This window comes from Colobus angolensis, unplaced genomic scaffold, assembly GCF_000951035.1.
Source record: "Colobus angolensis palliatus isolate OR3802 unplaced genomic scaffold, Cang.pa_1.0 Scaffold272, whole genome shotgun sequence".
Taxonomy (NCBI): domain Eukaryota; kingdom Metazoa; phylum Chordata; class Mammalia; order Primates; family Cercopithecidae; genus Colobus; species Colobus angolensis.
The window spans coordinates 2214524-2232341 of record NW_012115955.1 but is presented as its reverse complement, the minus strand read 5'-3'; the positions used below and the strand labels follow the sequence as shown (position 1 = coordinate 2232341).

Sequence of the window (17818 nt, the reverse complement as noted above, 5' to 3'; positions counted from 1 at the left end):
TCCATAAACATAAATAAAAAATAAAAATAAAATGTGAGTATGGGCAAGCGGCGATGGGTCTCACACTCTGCCAGGGACCTTGAAGAACACTGGCCCAGGCCTACCCCACAGCACCGGAAGCATTCTCTATGGGGGCGTGGCCAGGGGCAGGCCAGCCTGTTAAACATCTTTTCAAATATTTTATTGAACATTAAAGTTTTTTCCTTTGACAAATTTCATGTTCATGTCTGTTGCCCATTTTCCTATTCACTGTTCATATCTTCAGTATGGGCTTATAGGAATTACTGATTAATTCTCTATATGACTGCTTTGTCGGTGATCAATGTTGCAAATCTCTCCGGCCCATGGCTTGTATTTTACAAATGTATTGCATTATTTCTATTTACTTGTGTTCTGAATGTATAACACAGCCATGTGATTAGGAAATTAAAATGCTTTGGGGTTCACATCTGTCAGCCTCCAGCCTATCCCTTTATTTGTGTGAACTGCAGAATAAGTGTCTGAACTGACCTCTACTGTCATCTCCATTTTATGTTATGGATGGGGACACGGACCCATACAGACGTGTCCTAGCTGTCCAGTGTGCACAGCTGAGTCAGATCCTCTGTGTGGCCCCTGTGGTTCACTGAGGTCACACTACACACAGCCCAAGGTTCTAGGATGTCCTGGGCTCCCACGAGCTGGGCTTCACCAACTGCTCCAGGTGACAATAGAAATTTCAGATGCGTTGCATTCCTACCTGGCCTGCCTGGATTGGAACAGCATATTTTTTTAATGTGGAAAGTGAACTAAAGGGCAAAACAAAATTGATTTGTCTCCGATTTGGAACTGGGGTGAGGAGAGGCCCAAAGAAAACTGAAGAACAGAAACACCTTCCCATCAGTGCCCCTAGCTCTCCTTTAGCCTGTCTCCCTATGTGAACACCTAACTACACTGGACTAACGGTGGCCGTATAGTTCAAATACAACCAGTTACTGGTTCTTTCTCCGCAGCCAAACCTCAGAGCTAATTTAGGTTGCCATGTGGGAATGTACAAATTTTTCACCCTGGCATTTATCTCAGGGTTCTTAGAAATTTCTCCAGAAAGGAAAAAAGAATCAAAACAAAAGAAATAACAGAAGGTGTATTGGTTGAAGTGTATTCTTGAAATGTCTACTTATAGGAGGAAGGTGAGATGTGGAATTTTCTCCAGTCCTTGAGCAGATGAGCTGCTTCCTCAAGTGTGTCCTGACCCATCTCTTCCCTCCCTGGACCACAGACGGCCCGCAGGTCCATTCTGTAGACACAGAACCTTTGGGAGGGCAAGTCCATTGCCCCCATGGGGCTTGCACGTGGAGGTCAACAACCCATCTCCCTTCTTGAGGACCAAATTGCAGTTCTCCTGGTAACAGCCTTACTGTCTGGCTAAAAAAGTCCACTGGATGCCTAGGGATGGAGTGGAGACTGTATGGGGTCAATGTGGATGTCTAGAGTTGGGGTGGGGCCCACTCGGGATCACAGTGGATGCCTGGAGACAGGGATGGAAAGCGTGACAGGAGGGAGGAGAGACTGTTCAGGATCCAGTAAACTCCTGGAGTTGGAACATATGCTGTCTGGGGTCACGGTAGATGCCTGGAGACTAGGTGGGTATGGTGCAGTCACACTGGTGCCATTGTGTGCCTCTCAGGGATCTCTGCATGGACAGGGCCAACATGAAGTAAACACTGGAAACCCTCTTCCCAGTGGATGTAGACGTGAGGTTCCTTCTGTTTGGGTTGTCTGACATCCCTATGTTGCTGGCTGCTCTGAGGCTCTGAAAGATAATTTATTTTCTGTTTTCCCCAACCTTGAGGCCAAGGCCCATGGAACCAATCCAGGGCAGAGACAGAACAGATCTTGTGGACCCAGGCTCTGGACTTTTTCCCACCGAGGTGAAGAGAAGGAGAGGGGCAAGGGCCGTCTTCTAAGTGAGGACATTTCATTTGGCGCATGTAGGTCAGCAGGGCCATCCTCTGACTGAATCACAGCTTCCTGTGTCTTTGAAACAGAGTCTAGAAATGAGCTTGTCACGTTTGATTCTCCCTTGAAATGCTCAAAGGTCCAGGACTGCCCTGAAGGTCCAAAGGCTACTCCAAGGATGGCATGTGAGCCAGGCTGTGGGCTCTTAAGCCAGTGCATCTGGACTCAGGGCTGGACTGCAGTCATCCAACGCAGGCATGTGTGGTGTGTTCAACTCCAGGATCCCATCACCCCTTTGAACACCGTGCTGTGGGCTTACTTTGTTCAGAGTGAAGTGACTAAACCACAGTGAAAGTGAAAGTACTTCTTGGATAACATTCTATATCTGACTTTTTCTCTTTCTTCAGAACAGGCAGCTTGACTGGAAATGCTGCAGAATAAGCCATAAGAAAGGCATGTACAGAGCCAAGCAGCTGACTGGAAATAGGATTCCAGTCTCATCAGTAAGCACTTAATTGTGTGTCCACCACTGCAGCTGTTGCTGGGAGTTAAGTGAAACTTGTCATCCACTTCTAACTTCTTGCTGAAAACATTTACAGCCTTAAGATGGGACATTCAGTGTTCCTGTTTGGATTTGGGGGTAGCGAGGAGAGGTCCCCAGATGTCAGGGCCTCAGCTACGTCATATCAGTACCCATGGCCATGTCCACACCACTGGATGGATGTGACAGGCCAAGTCAACGGGGACAAATGACACCAATTTGCAGTGTCGCTACAGAGTTGATGGAGTGCTCCCAGGGAGGTTCTGCACTGACCTCAGCTTGTTGAAGACAAGGTAAAGGCCCCAGAGGCTCGGGGATTTGTCTGAGGTCTTTGGCCACATGTCACAAGGCTGTCCTGTCGTCCGGGGCTGCTAGCACTCACAAGATGTGGGTCTGCTATGCGCTAGCTGGGGCCACTTTAGAGGAGCCAGACTCAGGGTGGCTACAGCATCTGTCGGGGCTCCAGTGGGGCCCGGGGCTGAGTTTCTCAATCAGTGTTTGCCCAACAGGCCCTGGTGCTGCAGCAGGCCACCCTCCGCCACTGTTCTCCTCTCTTTCACTGATGGTGAAATGGTCACTGTGCTCCTTAGGAGTCCTAGGTTGCCTCTCTATCCTTGGAGTTCAAAGGTGCTTGAGAAACCAACCGGTACAACTTCTCGTTTAATAAAAGGGTTGAAAGCATCATGGAACTCTGACTGAATTGGCCCTGGCAGCAGCTTGTCCATGACGGCCTCCTTTCTTTTGTTGCATTTCTTTGCCTTGGTAGAGGGAAGAAGAGACACATGCGAGATAACTCCATTGTCTTTCGTGGCATGACTGTGCACCATCATGCCATGCTCCTGCACCACGGCCACCTACACTGTGAATCTGACATCCACACCAAGGGCCAATGATCATGTGGAGCTCATTTTCAGTGGTGAGCACGGAGGTGGCTGTGCCAGGGTCCCCAGACCCAGCCACAGGGTACGTGTTCATTTCCAGGCTCCCTCCCTTTCCTCCCTAGTCACTCCCTCTGCCTGGGAGCCCCTTTCCCTGGACTGCTGGTAATCCTACTCTTCGCCCTGAAGCCCGGCAGTCATGCTTATCTACAAACACAGTCACACACACACGCACACATTCCATTTACATACCACATGCACTTGCATGTGCACACACATGTGTAGACATATACCACACATACTACATGCACACACACAGGCGCTTGCACATACTACACACATACCACACAGCACACCTCCACACACACCCCACATGTATCCCCAAACATATGCATACAACACGCACATACACACACACACACACATACCCGCACAGCATTCTTCTGGTCATAGATCAACACAACTAGAGAACAATGAACGTGTGTGTGTGTATATATGTGTGTATGTGCACACGTGTGTGCCTTTTAATAATTTCAATTAATCACATTAAAAGGTCTTAATCCTGTCACAAACTTTTGCATGTTAAAAAGTCAACTAATTAGCCCAAAGGTATGATTATTTTGCATAAATTTGGAAAGTGTCATTTTTAGCTAGTTTTCTGACTGTTTTACAGAGTTTTATTTAATGTAAGTATCATAGGGATACATGGTAAAACTTCAGAGAGTACAGAAGGAAATGAAGTAACATAGAAAAGTTTCTTTCATGAACTTCCCTCCACTCTCAGTCCTGGTCCCTCCACTCAAAGGCAGACACTACTTAGCAGGCTCCTATGTAAACCTCCAGAGAAATGTTATACATATGCCCATGTGTGTCTATGCTGCAAAAATCCACACTCACTGAATAATTTTACACCATTATTCACATTTAGCCACTTGCTTTTTATACTTAATAATTTAGCTTTGAGTTTCATCTACATTCATAACATACATATCAACCAAAGCATTCAATAAATATGTTAATAACTGAACTGTCATCATATTTAAAATGTGCAATACTTTCTGCACATGTAAATTATATCTCAAACACATGGTTAAAAAAGCAAAACTCTGGCCAGGCGCAGTGGCTCACCCCTGTAATCCCAGCACTTTGGGAGGCAGAGACAGGAACATCACGAGGTCAGGAGATCAAGACCATCCTGGCCAATATGGTGAAACCCTGTCTTTACTAAAAATACAAAAATTAGCTGGGCATGGTGGCACGTGTCTGTAATCCCAGCTACTTGGGAGGTACAGTCAGGAGAATCGCTTGAACCAGGGAGTCAGAGGTTGTGGTGAGCCGAGATTGCGCCACTGCGCTCCAGCCTGGCAATGGAGCGAGACTCTGTCTCAAAAACAAAAAAAAACTCTTCTGTTAATTACCCTGCATCCTGAAAGCTGTGACTCTTATGCAGATGAACCACCCTGGGCAGAAATATTCTCTCTTCCCTCTTTCACATGGGTTGAGTCACATGAGAGACTTGTTTTCTCTACCCCAGATACAGTTAGAATGGATACAGCATAACATTTGAGAGTTCCTCATTGATGAGTACTTAGGTTCTCTCTCTAATTTGCTCTAGTTGTGCCATTACGAACAATACCGAAAACAGCATCCTTCCACACGTACCTTGGCATAGTTTTGTGAGCATACTTGTAGGATCACTTCGTAACAGAGAAATTGCTGAGTCAAAGGATTTTTTTTTAAATGTAATGTGTGTTTCCAAATCACTTTCCAAAGAGTTGCACCAATTTATATTCCCATAAACAGGTTATGAGTTGCTCATTCCTTACAGCATCGCCCACATAAAGGGCATTAGTCAACTTTTTAATCAAGGCCCATCTGATAGGTAAAACATGGTATTTTGTTGTTAAGATGTATATATATTGAACTGTAATGAGGTTTAGAACCTCTTTATTTGTTTATTAGCCAATTTTACATGTCATTTGCAAACAGCCTCCACTCAATTTTCTTTGTGGTTGTTCATCTTTGTCTCAGGGATTTGTGTAATCATCTTGGGGAAAACAATAGCTACTTGTCAAATATGTCAAATTTTTTTTTACAGACCACTATTTTTTTTGCAACTTTGCTTCCCTATACAGAATTTAATTCTTTTTCACATGGTCTCGTGTTTTCATCTTTCCCATGTTGGCTTTGCCTAAGGGTTCTTCTTTTAAGAACGGGGGAACTTGCTTTTAGGGTTCTTGTCTTATCCTATTTATACTCCTCCAATGCCAGAATAAGCATTTGGAAGCTAACGTCTTGATACTTTGCTCTTTAGTGATTACTGGCTGCTCATATGAAGTAAGAGACTTACCAAAAAGCACTGAGACAAACAATGGCTTTAACTTCTAAATAGGAAAAAAGATGGTCTCTCTTGTTCCTACAGGCATTCCAGAAGACGGGGGCTGTTTCTTCTATTTTCTCTGATCACACATGGGTTCATAAAGGTGTTTAAAAAATAGTTATTAGAAATTAAAGAAGACCTAAATAAATGGAAAGACGTTCCATGCCACAGCTAGAAATATTCAACAGTGTCCTAGTCACCTAAAGCGATCCGTAGACCCACAGATCCCTATCAACATTCCAATGGCCATTTTGCAGAAACGGAAAAACTGATCCTTAAATTCATACGGAATTGGAAGAGGAAACTGAGTAGCCAAAACAATCTTCAAAAGGAAAAACAGAGTTGGTAAACTCACACTTCCTGATTTAAAAAGATATAATAACCCAAATAGAGATCAAGATTACTGGAATATAATTGAGAGTTCAGACATATACTCATATTTATGGTGAATGATTTTCAACAAGGATGTCAAATGTGTTCAATGGGGAAAGAATACTCTCTTTAAACGATGGTGGTGGGACAACAGGGTATCCACATACAAAAGATGTACAAAAATCAACTCATAATGAATTAGCAGCCAAAACAGAAGAGCTAAAACCGTAAAACAGAAGAAAACACAGGAGTACATCTTCAAGATCTAAGATGTAGCAATGGCTTCTTAGATATGTCACCAAAAGCATGAATGACAGAAGAAAAAAATAGATTAATTAGACTTCATCAAAATTAAAAACTTTTGGGCATCAAAGGATATAATCAAGATAGTGAGAAGAAAACCTACAAAATGGGAGAAAATACTTGGATAAACAACTTTTGTTCAGAAACAAAGGAAATGCCTTTCTGACACATTCAGCAATGTGAAAGAACCTTGAACACATAACGTCAAGTGAAATAAGCCAGACACAAAAGAAAAAACGGGATTATATGATTTCATTTATATGGACTATTTAGAATAGGCAAATTCATAGAGACAGAAATTAGATTTGTGGTTACTAGGGGCTGAGAGGAGGAGGGAATGGGGAGTTATTGCTTCGTGGTTACAGAGTTTCTGTTTGGAGAGATGAAAAAGTTTTGGAAATAGACAGTGGTGAGGATTGCACAATGGTGGGCATATAATTAATGTCACAGAACTGTACACTTAAAATGGCTAAAATGGCAAATGTTACATTTTATTTTACCGCAGTTTCGAAAATTAATAATGTACTATACCAAAACCACTGACTGACACTTTACCTGGGTGAACTGTCTGGCATGTGAATTATATCTCAACAAAGCTGTTAAAAATTATTTCAGATCTGGCCTGGCCACTAACTCTCGATCATTTCAGATTTCATGACTTCCTTGCAGAGATGTTTAGCAAAAATAATCATCCTATGTTTATGTTTTCTTCTAAGAGTTTTATGGTTTTTAGCTGTTCTGTTTAGGCTGCTGATTCATTTTGAGTTAATTTTTGTACATCTTTTGCATGTGGATATCTGTCATCCCAGCACCATCTTTTAAAGAGAATATTCTTTACCCATTTAATAAGGGTGCACTTGGCATCCTTGTTGAAAATCAATTAACCACAGGTGGGAGAGTTTATTTCTGAACTCTCTATTACATCCCATTAATCTGGAGAGAAAGATACAGATCTGTTATGCTCAAAGTTAAAAAGAAACCCTTGGGAACCTTGCTGGTGCTTCAGGACAGGCCTTTGACATCCTATCTTTGGAATACAGAGCACATTGTGAGTGTTGGTTGTATTACCACCTGGGACCTCAGGTCAACTCTCAGGGCCTGGATTACTTCATTAGCAAAGTCAGTGGCTGAGAACAGAGGTGTCTTCATCTCCAGAATTTTGTGTTGCAGCAGTAAGCAGAGAACTGAGAAGTCCCCAGCCAACACCTCCTTTCCATCAGCTCCTCCTCTCGGCTTTCACTCCTGCACCTGGCAGTGACAGGGACTCGATGGCCTGTGTTGTGGCAGTGAGGGTCCTAGTGGTCCATCCCCCTGGAGTTTCCTCCCACTTCCTTTGCCCCATCTCAGCCAGCCGCCTACAGGCACACACAGGTACTCACATTACACAGTGGGGAAGATTACAGCAGGCCCCCAGTATAGCTGGGCTGGCATATCCCTGAGCGGGCTTCAGTCACAAATAGTTCTGTTCTCTCTAACTTGGCCTTGGCAGTAGTCAATTTTTCTTACATGCAGGAGAGATTGGATTTACCTTCAAAGTTAGCCAGCAATGCCAAATGTTGGTTAAAAAGCAGTTCTCTGCTGGGTAGAGAAAGCAAGTTCCCTGTGTGACTCAACCCATGTGAAAGACAGAAGAGAGAATGTTTCCTTCCAGGGCAGTTCATTTACAGAAGGGTGACAGCATTCAGGATATAAGGTGCTTAACGGAGGGTATTTTTTTTGACATGTGTTTATGATATAATTTACGCACCATACAATTCACTTATTTCAAGTGTGCGATTTAATGGCTTTTAATGTATTCATAGAGTTGTGTATCCATCATTACAGTTCACTTGAGAACATTTGCATTACGTCAAAACAAAGAACCCTCCCTCTGTTTCCCGCCTCAGCCCGAGACAATCACTCTTCCGCCTTTGGATTCTAGGAATTTGCCTCCTCTGGAGATTTTCCTGAAATGGTTTCGTATGACATGTGGTCTTTGATGACTGGTTTCTTTTACTTAGCAGAACATTTTTAAGGATCATCCATGCTATAGCATCTTCACCCCTTTTTCGTGCCAAATAATATCCCATTGTGTGGATCTATCACCTTTTATTTATTCATTCATCAGTTGATGAACATTGGGTGCTTTCTACTTGTTCACAATTATGAACAATACCACTTTGAACCTCCGTGCACACATTTTTGTGGGGATAAGCATCTTAACTTATCCTGGGTGTATACATAGGTGTAACATTGCATGGTTATGTGTTAACTCTATGTCTAACCATTTGAGAAGCTGCTAGGCTGTTTTCTAAAGCAGCTGTATTACTTCACATTCATACCAGCAGTGCACGAGGGGAGCAATCTCAAACAATCTTAAAATACAAAGCCAGTACATATACACCACGAAATACTATGCAGCCATAAAAAGAAACGAGATCATGTCCTTTGCAAAGACATGGATGGAGCTGGAAGCCATTATTCTCAGCAAACTAACATAGGAACAGAAAACCAAACACCACGTATTCTCACTTATAACTGAGAACTGAACAACGAGAACACACAGACACAGGGAGGGGAACAACACACACTGAGGTCTATGGTCAGGAGCAGGTGGAGGGAGAGCATCAGGATAAACAGCTAATGCATGCTGGGCTTAACACCTAGGTGATGGGTTGACAGGTGCAGCAGAGCACCATGGCACACGTTTACCTGTGTAACAAAGCTGCACGTCCTGCACATGTAGCCCAGAACTTAAAATAAAAATAAAATAAAATTAATTTTTTAAAAAAGCCACTTTGTTTAGAAAAGAGTTGGTTAGATCCTCACAATGTTAAACACAGTAACCAGATGACTCAGCAATTCCACTGCTAAGTATACATGCAAGAGAAATGAAAACACACATCCATGCAAAAACCTGTAAATGGATATTAATAGAAACATTGTTTATCATAGCCAAAAAGCAAGAGAAGCTAGTCGCAAAAGCCACTTTTATGAGGTACGAGAGGAGTCAAATTCTCAGACAGTGGAGTAGGGGTTGCTGGGGCTGGAGGAGGCAAAGTGCGGGGGAAGGAGGGGCTGCTGCTAATGGGTAGAAGTTTTTTCCTGGTACAAGGTAATGAAGTTGTTCTAAAATTAGAGAGCAGCGATAATTGCATAGCTTTGTAAATATACTCAAAACTGTTGAACCATACACTTTACAAAGGTGAACTTTATGGTGTGTCAACTGCAAATCAATAAAGCTAATGAGAGAGAGGGGGAGCTCAGCTTCATTACTCTGTTCTTCCAACATTAGGCTTTTCCTTGGACACTTAGGATTTAGTCTCTCTCTCTCACACACACACACACACACACACACACACATACGCACACATCCTCACTCACGTTTTATACTCTTCTCCTTTTCTCTTCGTGCTTCAAAAATATCAATCAAATGGAAAATGATGTTCCCAGTGTAGAGACATTGCCAATCTTACTGAGATCTCAAATAGGTGGAGGCAGAGGAAGGTGGCTGTTACGGCTTCACTTTCCAGTAACCACAGGGCACTAGGAGCTCACATGAGCCCTCCTCCTGCTATGAGAAATTCATGAAGATGTGGATGAAATGTGATGCCCTCAAAAATACACCCAAGAGCCCAGCAGCAAAAGCAGAAAGAGCACTGAGCCCTGTAGTGGCGAACTCCAGCAGCTGCCCCCAATCTCTAGGTGCTGGTCAGGCATGGAGTACAGTGGGGCATGGAGTCCAGCTGGGCAGGCTTCAGAGAGGGACATGGCCGCCTTGTTCACTGTGAGACACAGTAGCAGAGGTAAAAAGCCATGTTTGCTCGTTTCTTCTGACCAGCATAATTCCACAAAGCCCCTGACACTGTGACAACAAGCGGCTCTCTGGTGGGATGCTTTGAAGACAAAACAGGAGAGAGTACAGAGCCCTTCCACGTCTCTCACCCGAGTCCCTATATTCCTGTAGTCAAAACACACATGATCCTAGTCCTTGCCTTTTCCTACACATAAAATAATGTCTAGTGGGGCGTGGTGGCACATGCCTATAGTCCCAGCTACTCAGGAGGCTCAAGTGGGAGGATCACTTGAGACTAGGAGGTCGAGGCTGCAGTGAGTCATGATTCACCACTGCACCCCAGCCTGGGTGACAGTGGGAGACTGTGTCTCAGAAAAGAAGATAATGTCTTCTGACCGGTTAGTGATTGCGCCTCTGTAATGTGTAATCTGAAAGTGTACTCTTACACGTAAGCCTTGATTTGGCTCTGCTTTAATGTAACTCCTGAGCCAGTTTGATGGGATTTTGCTCGTACTGAACCCTCACCACCTGTGTCTGAGCTATGGGCTGAAACCCTGGCCAGAGCCGTTGATAGCTCCCCTCTAAAGAGCTGCCCCCACCCTATTGGCCTCTGTCTGTAGCCCTCAATGAGACTTCTGAGTGAAACTCATTTTAATTCTTTAAAAGATTGATTATTTTACCTTTCGTCGGCACTAGGAAGGAACAGGACAGGTGGGAGCTTGTCCCATGAAGGCAGGGCTGTGGGCGCTGCCTCGTCGGTGATGGGACCGAGCACCCTGCCCAGTGGGCCAGCAACACTGCCAGGACACATGGCTCCGTCCAGGCATCTGTGTGAAAAACAATACCAGGCCCAAAGAGAAGACCAGGGCTCGGCGAAGGTGAAGAGCTGAGCGAAGAGGGAACAGCCATACACGTGCCTGTCTCACAGACACGAAGCCCTCATGTCATAAAATCCTGGTTTGTTGCGACAAAATTGAAAACGTTACATGACAGCTGGAGTGGGGCAAAGTACTTAGCATCGAATGACACTGAAAATACCCCCGCGTCAGGTCATGTGGGATGCAGCTAGGGATGTGTGGAGAGGAACATGGATCCAGAAAAGAAATACGGACATTCACAGGCCAAGATCCAACACAGAAGACCAGAAAATGAAGAACCCAGCAAACTTAGGAGAAGGGGAAGGAAGGGAATTGGGAAGGCGATAGCTGGAAGCATCAGCAGACCAGTCCTAGTAAAATGGAGTTTAAAAGGGGGTAAGTCACCGATAAACAACACTAGAAATGAAAGTCAAACATGACTACAGATAAAGATTTTTAAAATACAATCAATCTTGAAAATAGACAAAATGTAAGTTTTGAGTAGTTGGGAAAATCTGGGAGTACAAAAGTTACCCCTGATAATTCCTAATTTTAGCCTAATTAGAGATTAAAAAACTGCTAACACAAAGTTTTAAGACTCCAAAGGGAGTTTTCTTCCTAAATTTTACAAATTCTTTTCTTCCTTTCTTTTTTTTTTGAGATGGAGTCTCGCTCTGTTGCCCAGGTTGGAGTGCAGTGACCTGATCTCGGCTCACTGCAAGCTCCGCCTCCCGAGTTTACGCCGTTCTCCTGCTTCAGCCTCCCAAGTAGCTGGGACTACAGGCGCCCGCCACCACGCCTGGCTAATTTTTTGTATTTTTAGTAGTGACGGAGTTTCACTGTGTTAGCCAGGATGGTCTCAATCTCCTGACCTTGTGATCCGCCCACCTTGGCCTCCCAAAGTGCAGGGATTACAGGCGTGAGCCACCGCGCCCGGCCACAAATTATTTTCTTTAGATTTTCAAAACAAATGACGCTTGCCCTGAATTTGTAGATGCCTGGGTCTAGATGCCTCATTTAATTTTCTTCCCTTTCCTACACATCTTGTGCTAAGCAGCACTTATTTTATAAGATTTCTTAAAAGACCCTGATTATTATATGGCTATCTCTCCAGAAGTACCCCCCTTTCCATCCTCTTTACCTCGTGCATGCTATTATTCCTTTCTCCCTCCCTCTCTTCTTTCCTAATCCAGGGGTTATCCCTGCTGCAAGACTCATTGCCATCTCTACACAGGAGTTCTGCACAGACAGATGGCCCATATATAAATCATGTTAAGGGGCTGGGCGCGGTGGCTCATGCTTATAATCCCAGCACTTTGGGAGGCCAAGGCAGGTGGATCGCCTGAGGACAGGAGTTCGAGACCAGACAGACCAACATGATGAAACCTTGTCTCTACTAAAAATATAAAATTGAATAGGTATGGTGCACATGTCTGTAATCCCAGCTACTCGGGAGGCTGAGACAGGAGAATTTCTTGAAGGAGGCAGAAGTTGCAGTGAGTCGAGATTGTGCCATTGCACTCCAGCCTGGGCAACTAGAGAGAAACCCTGTCTCAAAAAACAAAAACAAAAACAAATAAATCATGTTAAGCAGTTTGGCAGGAAAATCCACTCATCCTGAAACTGCCTTTGAAACAGTAGGGTAGAATAGAATTTTCCTACTCCTGAATTAAAAAAATAAACTTACAAACTCCCCTTGGCAGACTTCAAATACCTACTGCCCACTTGTTCTGGAGGCTCTGCATTGCAGGTAATATTCCTCTGGAGGAATGAGATTCATTCTTTCAGTGGGGTGGCGGGTTAGACCTCTATACACCTCACATGGGTGTTGGGCTTCAATCAGTACATGGGGCAAAAAATGACCTGCAGTTTCCTGAAGTTTCTCTTCGAGAATATTCTCCAACTTGGGGGTTGCCACTCAATGAGTCTAGTACACTTATTTATCTCTATAGGGGTGAGAAGTCCCTTTCTTCACTGGAAGGCCCAAATAATATGTGACCAAAATAGGCATTTTTTTAGGTCAAGAGAACCTATCCAGTGTTGTGACATGGTCTGCTATGAAAAATTAGCTGTGAGTGTGTCTATTGGTAAGAGAGTAAAAGGAACGCATTTACAACCTGATTTCACTTGTGCCTCTGCCACTTTTTCATGGGATCTGTGGCTTTATTGAAGACATTTTTATAAGAACATGAACAAACAAATTGTAATCATCAAACAATATAGGCAGTATAAATAAAATGTTTAAGATTCCTTTCATCCTTCTTCAGTCTTCCTTCTCCAGGTCAGGAGACCTATATCTTTTTCTATATTCTTACACACATATAATATGTAGAATGTCTGTTTTTATATCATTCATCACTTTTTTGACATTTTTATTTATAATTGTAAAATACACACGATGTAGAATTCGCCATCTTAACTGTTTTTTAAATGTACAGTTGAGCAGTGTTAAGTATATACACACTGCTGTGCAACCAATCCCCAGAATGCTTTCGCCTTGCAAGACTGAAATTCTATGTCTGCTAGATACTAACCACCTGCTTCCCCACTGCCCTCAGCCCCTGGAAACTACCCTTCTACTTTCTGTCTCTATGAATTTGACTTTTCTCATATGAGTGGCATCATACAGTTGTCATTTGGTGACTGGCTTATTTCACTGAGCATAATGTCCTCAAGGTTTATCCACGTTACATAGCATATGTCAGAATTCCCATCTTTTTAAGGGCTGAATAATATTCCATTTGTATGAACAGACCGCATTTTGCTTCTCCACCCACCGGTCGATGGACGCTCGGGTGGCTTCCATCTTTTGGCTAGTCATTCCAGAACCTTGAACAGTATTTCTGGAAGAACACTTTACCCAGTCCAATCAACTCTGGAAGTGAAGAATATATCCTACTATGTCTTCCCATATGGATTGAACCATAAGCGCATTCGGTTAGAGAGTGCCTAGTGCACGCCAGGCGATAGGGGGCTTTCATCACAGGAGGCGATAAAACGGACACGATCCTGACATCATGAAGCATGAATGGCGTAGACAGAATGTAAAGTTAAGGAATAGGAGTGTGGGACAGGCTCTGAAGAAAATGGGCCATGTCAATAACAGAGACAATGGGAGGGTCGAGGATGGTATACTGAGAAGCTGACAGTTAAGCTGAGACTGGTAGGGTATGGAGCAAGCCATGCACATGAGTGCTTTTGGAGTGGGTGCAGGGCTTCTCGTTAGAGAAAATATGCTGAAGTGGAAAAGAGCACGTAGAAGGCACAGAACAGGCTGGCATGGCAGGTGCACAATGCAGGTGTTCCGCAGGGACAGTGGCATGAGATGGGAATAAATGGGGATGGGTGGACCAAGGTGTGAACTTACAGGATGTTCCATATGCAAAGTATATTCTGACGGATTTAAGCAAGGGTGTGGCAAGACTGTAGATATGTTGCAAAATAGTAATGTGGGAGAATAATTTGAAGGGGAACAGGAATGGAAGCAGGAAGGCCATTAGGTGGCTACTGCAACAGTTCAGGCATGAGATAAAGAAGGATGGATCTGGGGTTGCAGCAGTGGTACTGGGAAAAAGTGGGTGAACCTGAGATATATTTTGCAATTAAAACCAATGAGACTTGGGGTTGAATTAGATGTAGGAAGTAAGGGAGGGAGGGGAAGAAGATGATGCCTTTCTTTCCTGTTTCTTTTAGTCTAGTCTAGAACACTTTGTTGTATTCTCCAGCACAGGGGCTTAGGTAGGCCCAGCGCACACAACACATTTTTGTGGGCTTGGGTCCCCCGTTCTGCTTCCAAGTCCAAGAGCTGCAGAATGCTGGCTGCCTTTAGCACCTTTGATTTTCTCGAAACTTATGGGTTAGAAGATCTCTTGTGTAAACAAATACCTGAGGTGGGGGTGCTCAGTGGCAACTGTTTGGCCATCCCAGGGATGTCTGGACAGCAGCATGTGCAAAACAGCCCAGAGGTACGGGGGCATTCTATTTGGTTTTTCACCCTCCATTTTGCTAAGTCACATGATGACTTTATTTGTGACCCATATGAACTATTTTTTCAAATGTTTGAAGTCATAAGACATGAAGAGACAGAAAAGAACTGGAAAGCTAGAGAAGCAGAAGAAACATTTGAGGTTTTATTATGCTTCAGTTTTCTGTCTTTTAGGCCCATCAGTTCTTACCTTAAAAATGAGAACATTTTATTAAATTTCCCCAAGTTTCCTTCCAGCCCTACCAATTTGTGACTCCTTAGAGTAATTGTCTATTTTTAGGGACAATAAGATCATGTGAGTTTTTCAAAACAAGAACAATAACCTTGTATCAACAACAAAACAAATCAAACTGAAAATGAAATATATTCGCATTTGTGGAACCTAAACCATGTAGAAGCACTATAGTAGGTAAGTCACTTCTTTTTTATTTTTGTTTTTCCAAATTGAAATATAGGAGTTGAACTGCTCCTGAATGCGATGAACTAGTTTGTAGCAGACCAAGTTCTTGCCTAGAGCCACCGAAAAAGCCAGATAAAATGTAAGAAGCTGTTGAAATGCCCTGAAGAGCCATAGAGGCAGCTCACAGGAGCCACTTCCTCAGAGCCCACATCAGAGAGGAGTGCGTGGCATGAAGGGGAGCTTTAATGGGCTGCTTGTTACTTTGGAACCTCTGCCAATTTTGATGTGGGGCAAGAGGCCGAGAACATCACCATCTTGGACAGAAGCAGGCTGTGGAGAGGCCCAGGAGCCAGCAGAACTTTTAGAAATCTCACGGACCTAAAAACAGACTTTGGACCTAAGGACTAGGGGGATGCAGACAGGATTTGCAGAGAGCAGGGTGGGAAGGAGGGAGGCAGTGAAGACAGACATTTGCTGAACTGTTCACCTGAATGGTAACAAGATTAAAAGAATTAACAGGAAGCTGCAGGAGATGCAAAAACAATTGTAGTACATAACGGAGGGAAGCGTAAGTTAGGAGTTCATCTGGTACTCTCTAGAGGAGGGTCCTCTGCCCAGGAGTGACCTCTGCCCAGGAGCCATGCTGAATGAATGTAAATTGATTACACAAGCAGTTGTAAGCCATGTATAGCTTGCTTGATGTATTCCACAAATAGGTATTCTCCAGGCAAATATTATTAGTCTTTTTCCCCCAAAGCCCAGAATTATGCCTTACTTTATTTCCTCTAGGACCATCCCTTCACCCTCCCTTAATAGAAGGAAGAGTGCAACACAGCCTAACTGCTTTAACTCCGTTCTCCACGGTGCTTTGGGGGGGAGCTCAAACCAGACCGCTTGGTTCTGAACCTGGCATCCCATGTGAATTTAGGAATGTTACTTTCAGATGTGCTACATCTGAAAAAAAAGCAATAATAGTACGTACATAGTAGAATTGTTACGAGCATTAAGTGAATTTTGCTAGCCTTGCATGCAGTAAGCACTCATTTAGTATTTATTACCACTATTATTGGCTTATCTGAATTAATACAAATATCAAGTAGAAGCAGCATGAGTGGGTTTAGCAAAAGCACAACCAGCTCTTGGGAAGCCTAAATTGAGGGCTTCCTGGGTATTGACGTGGAAATATACCCAGACTGTGAACGCCGTTAGCATAGTCCTTTAAGTCCTTCACCCATGTAAGCTGGATATGTTCAGATAAGTGTTTGCTATGCTCCAGCCAGATGCAGGAAGGGCAGCTGGCGAGTCCTGGGGAACATCAACCTGGCAGCTTCAGGGCTTCAGATGTGGCATGGGCTTTCTTACCAACTCATCTGGTGTCCTCAGCTGGCAGGAGGGTCTGGTCTGGCTGTCTGAAGGGCCCTTCTGCCCGCTGCACACCTCTGTGCTAATATCCTTCACACTAAGCACCGTTCAGCTGCTGAAGTCCATGCTTGTGAGTCCAGCAAAGTAGATGCATGTCAGCATTCTGCAGCTCTACCAGGATAGGAAAACAGCACCCCTGCTGGTTGGAACACAGGTGTGCAAGCATCTCAACTGGGTGGGTTGAGTGGAAGACAATCCAGAACGTGGCTACTGTAGCTGCTTTCTTTTTCTTTCTTTCCATTATAGAAGTAATAATACTTGCTGAAAAAGAAAATCGTATAATAATTAAAAGCATAAAGAAACAAATTAAAATTACCTTTAATTCTACCATCCAGTGGGTTTGTTTTCTGAAAACGTGATTCATTTTGGTTTCTAAACTGGTTTTTAGTACTAGAGTTTTTGCTTTGTTTTTGTTTTTCAAAATCATGGCAAATGAATGCACGAAAATTTATCCCTAGATTCCAAACTTCCAGTAATTAAGTGTATGTGTCTTGTCTGCAATACAATTCATCCAAGGTGAGTAAAAAATTGACAGTGATTTTGGTCACACATCAAATGGCAGGTCATTTGTAATACATTCAGTGGCACCCTCGCTCCTGTTCTCTCGAAGGAATTTCAGACTTGCCCCGGTCAGAATTAAAAGGTAGATAAGCTGTCAGCCTACAAGCTTCCTGGTCTAATTAATTTGGGGACAGCAGTGCTGTGAGACATTAATAAGCATCTGCTTTCTTTTTTCATTTTCTCATGAGGTTACCAATTCCTTTTTTCTGTACATGTCAACTGCAAACCTGAGAATACATTTCAAGGGAAAATTTGGAACAATGCATGCTTTCTAAATAAAAAAAGAAATGAAATGAAAGATGAAGAAATGAAGGAAAAGGAAGGAAGGAAGAAAGAAAGAAAGGAAGGAAGGAGAAAGAAAGAAAGAAAGAAAAGAAAGAAAGAAAGAAAGAAAGAAAGAAAGAAA

The 17818-nt window shown here is 43.4% G+C and overlaps 1 long non-coding RNA gene across 1 annotated transcript in view; it reads left to right on the top strand.

Annotated features, from left to right (window-relative positions):
* Positions 1–9439: 9439 nt before the first annotated feature.
* The window catches only part of LOC105516009, an 18941-nt gene continuing 10562 nt past the window's right edge, over positions 9440–17818 (top strand). Inside the window, exon 1 of the long non-coding RNA XR_001002425.1 lies at positions 9440–9506. This is a non-coding gene — a long non-coding RNA (uncharacterized LOC105516009). The remainder of the gene's footprint in view (positions 9507–17818) is intronic.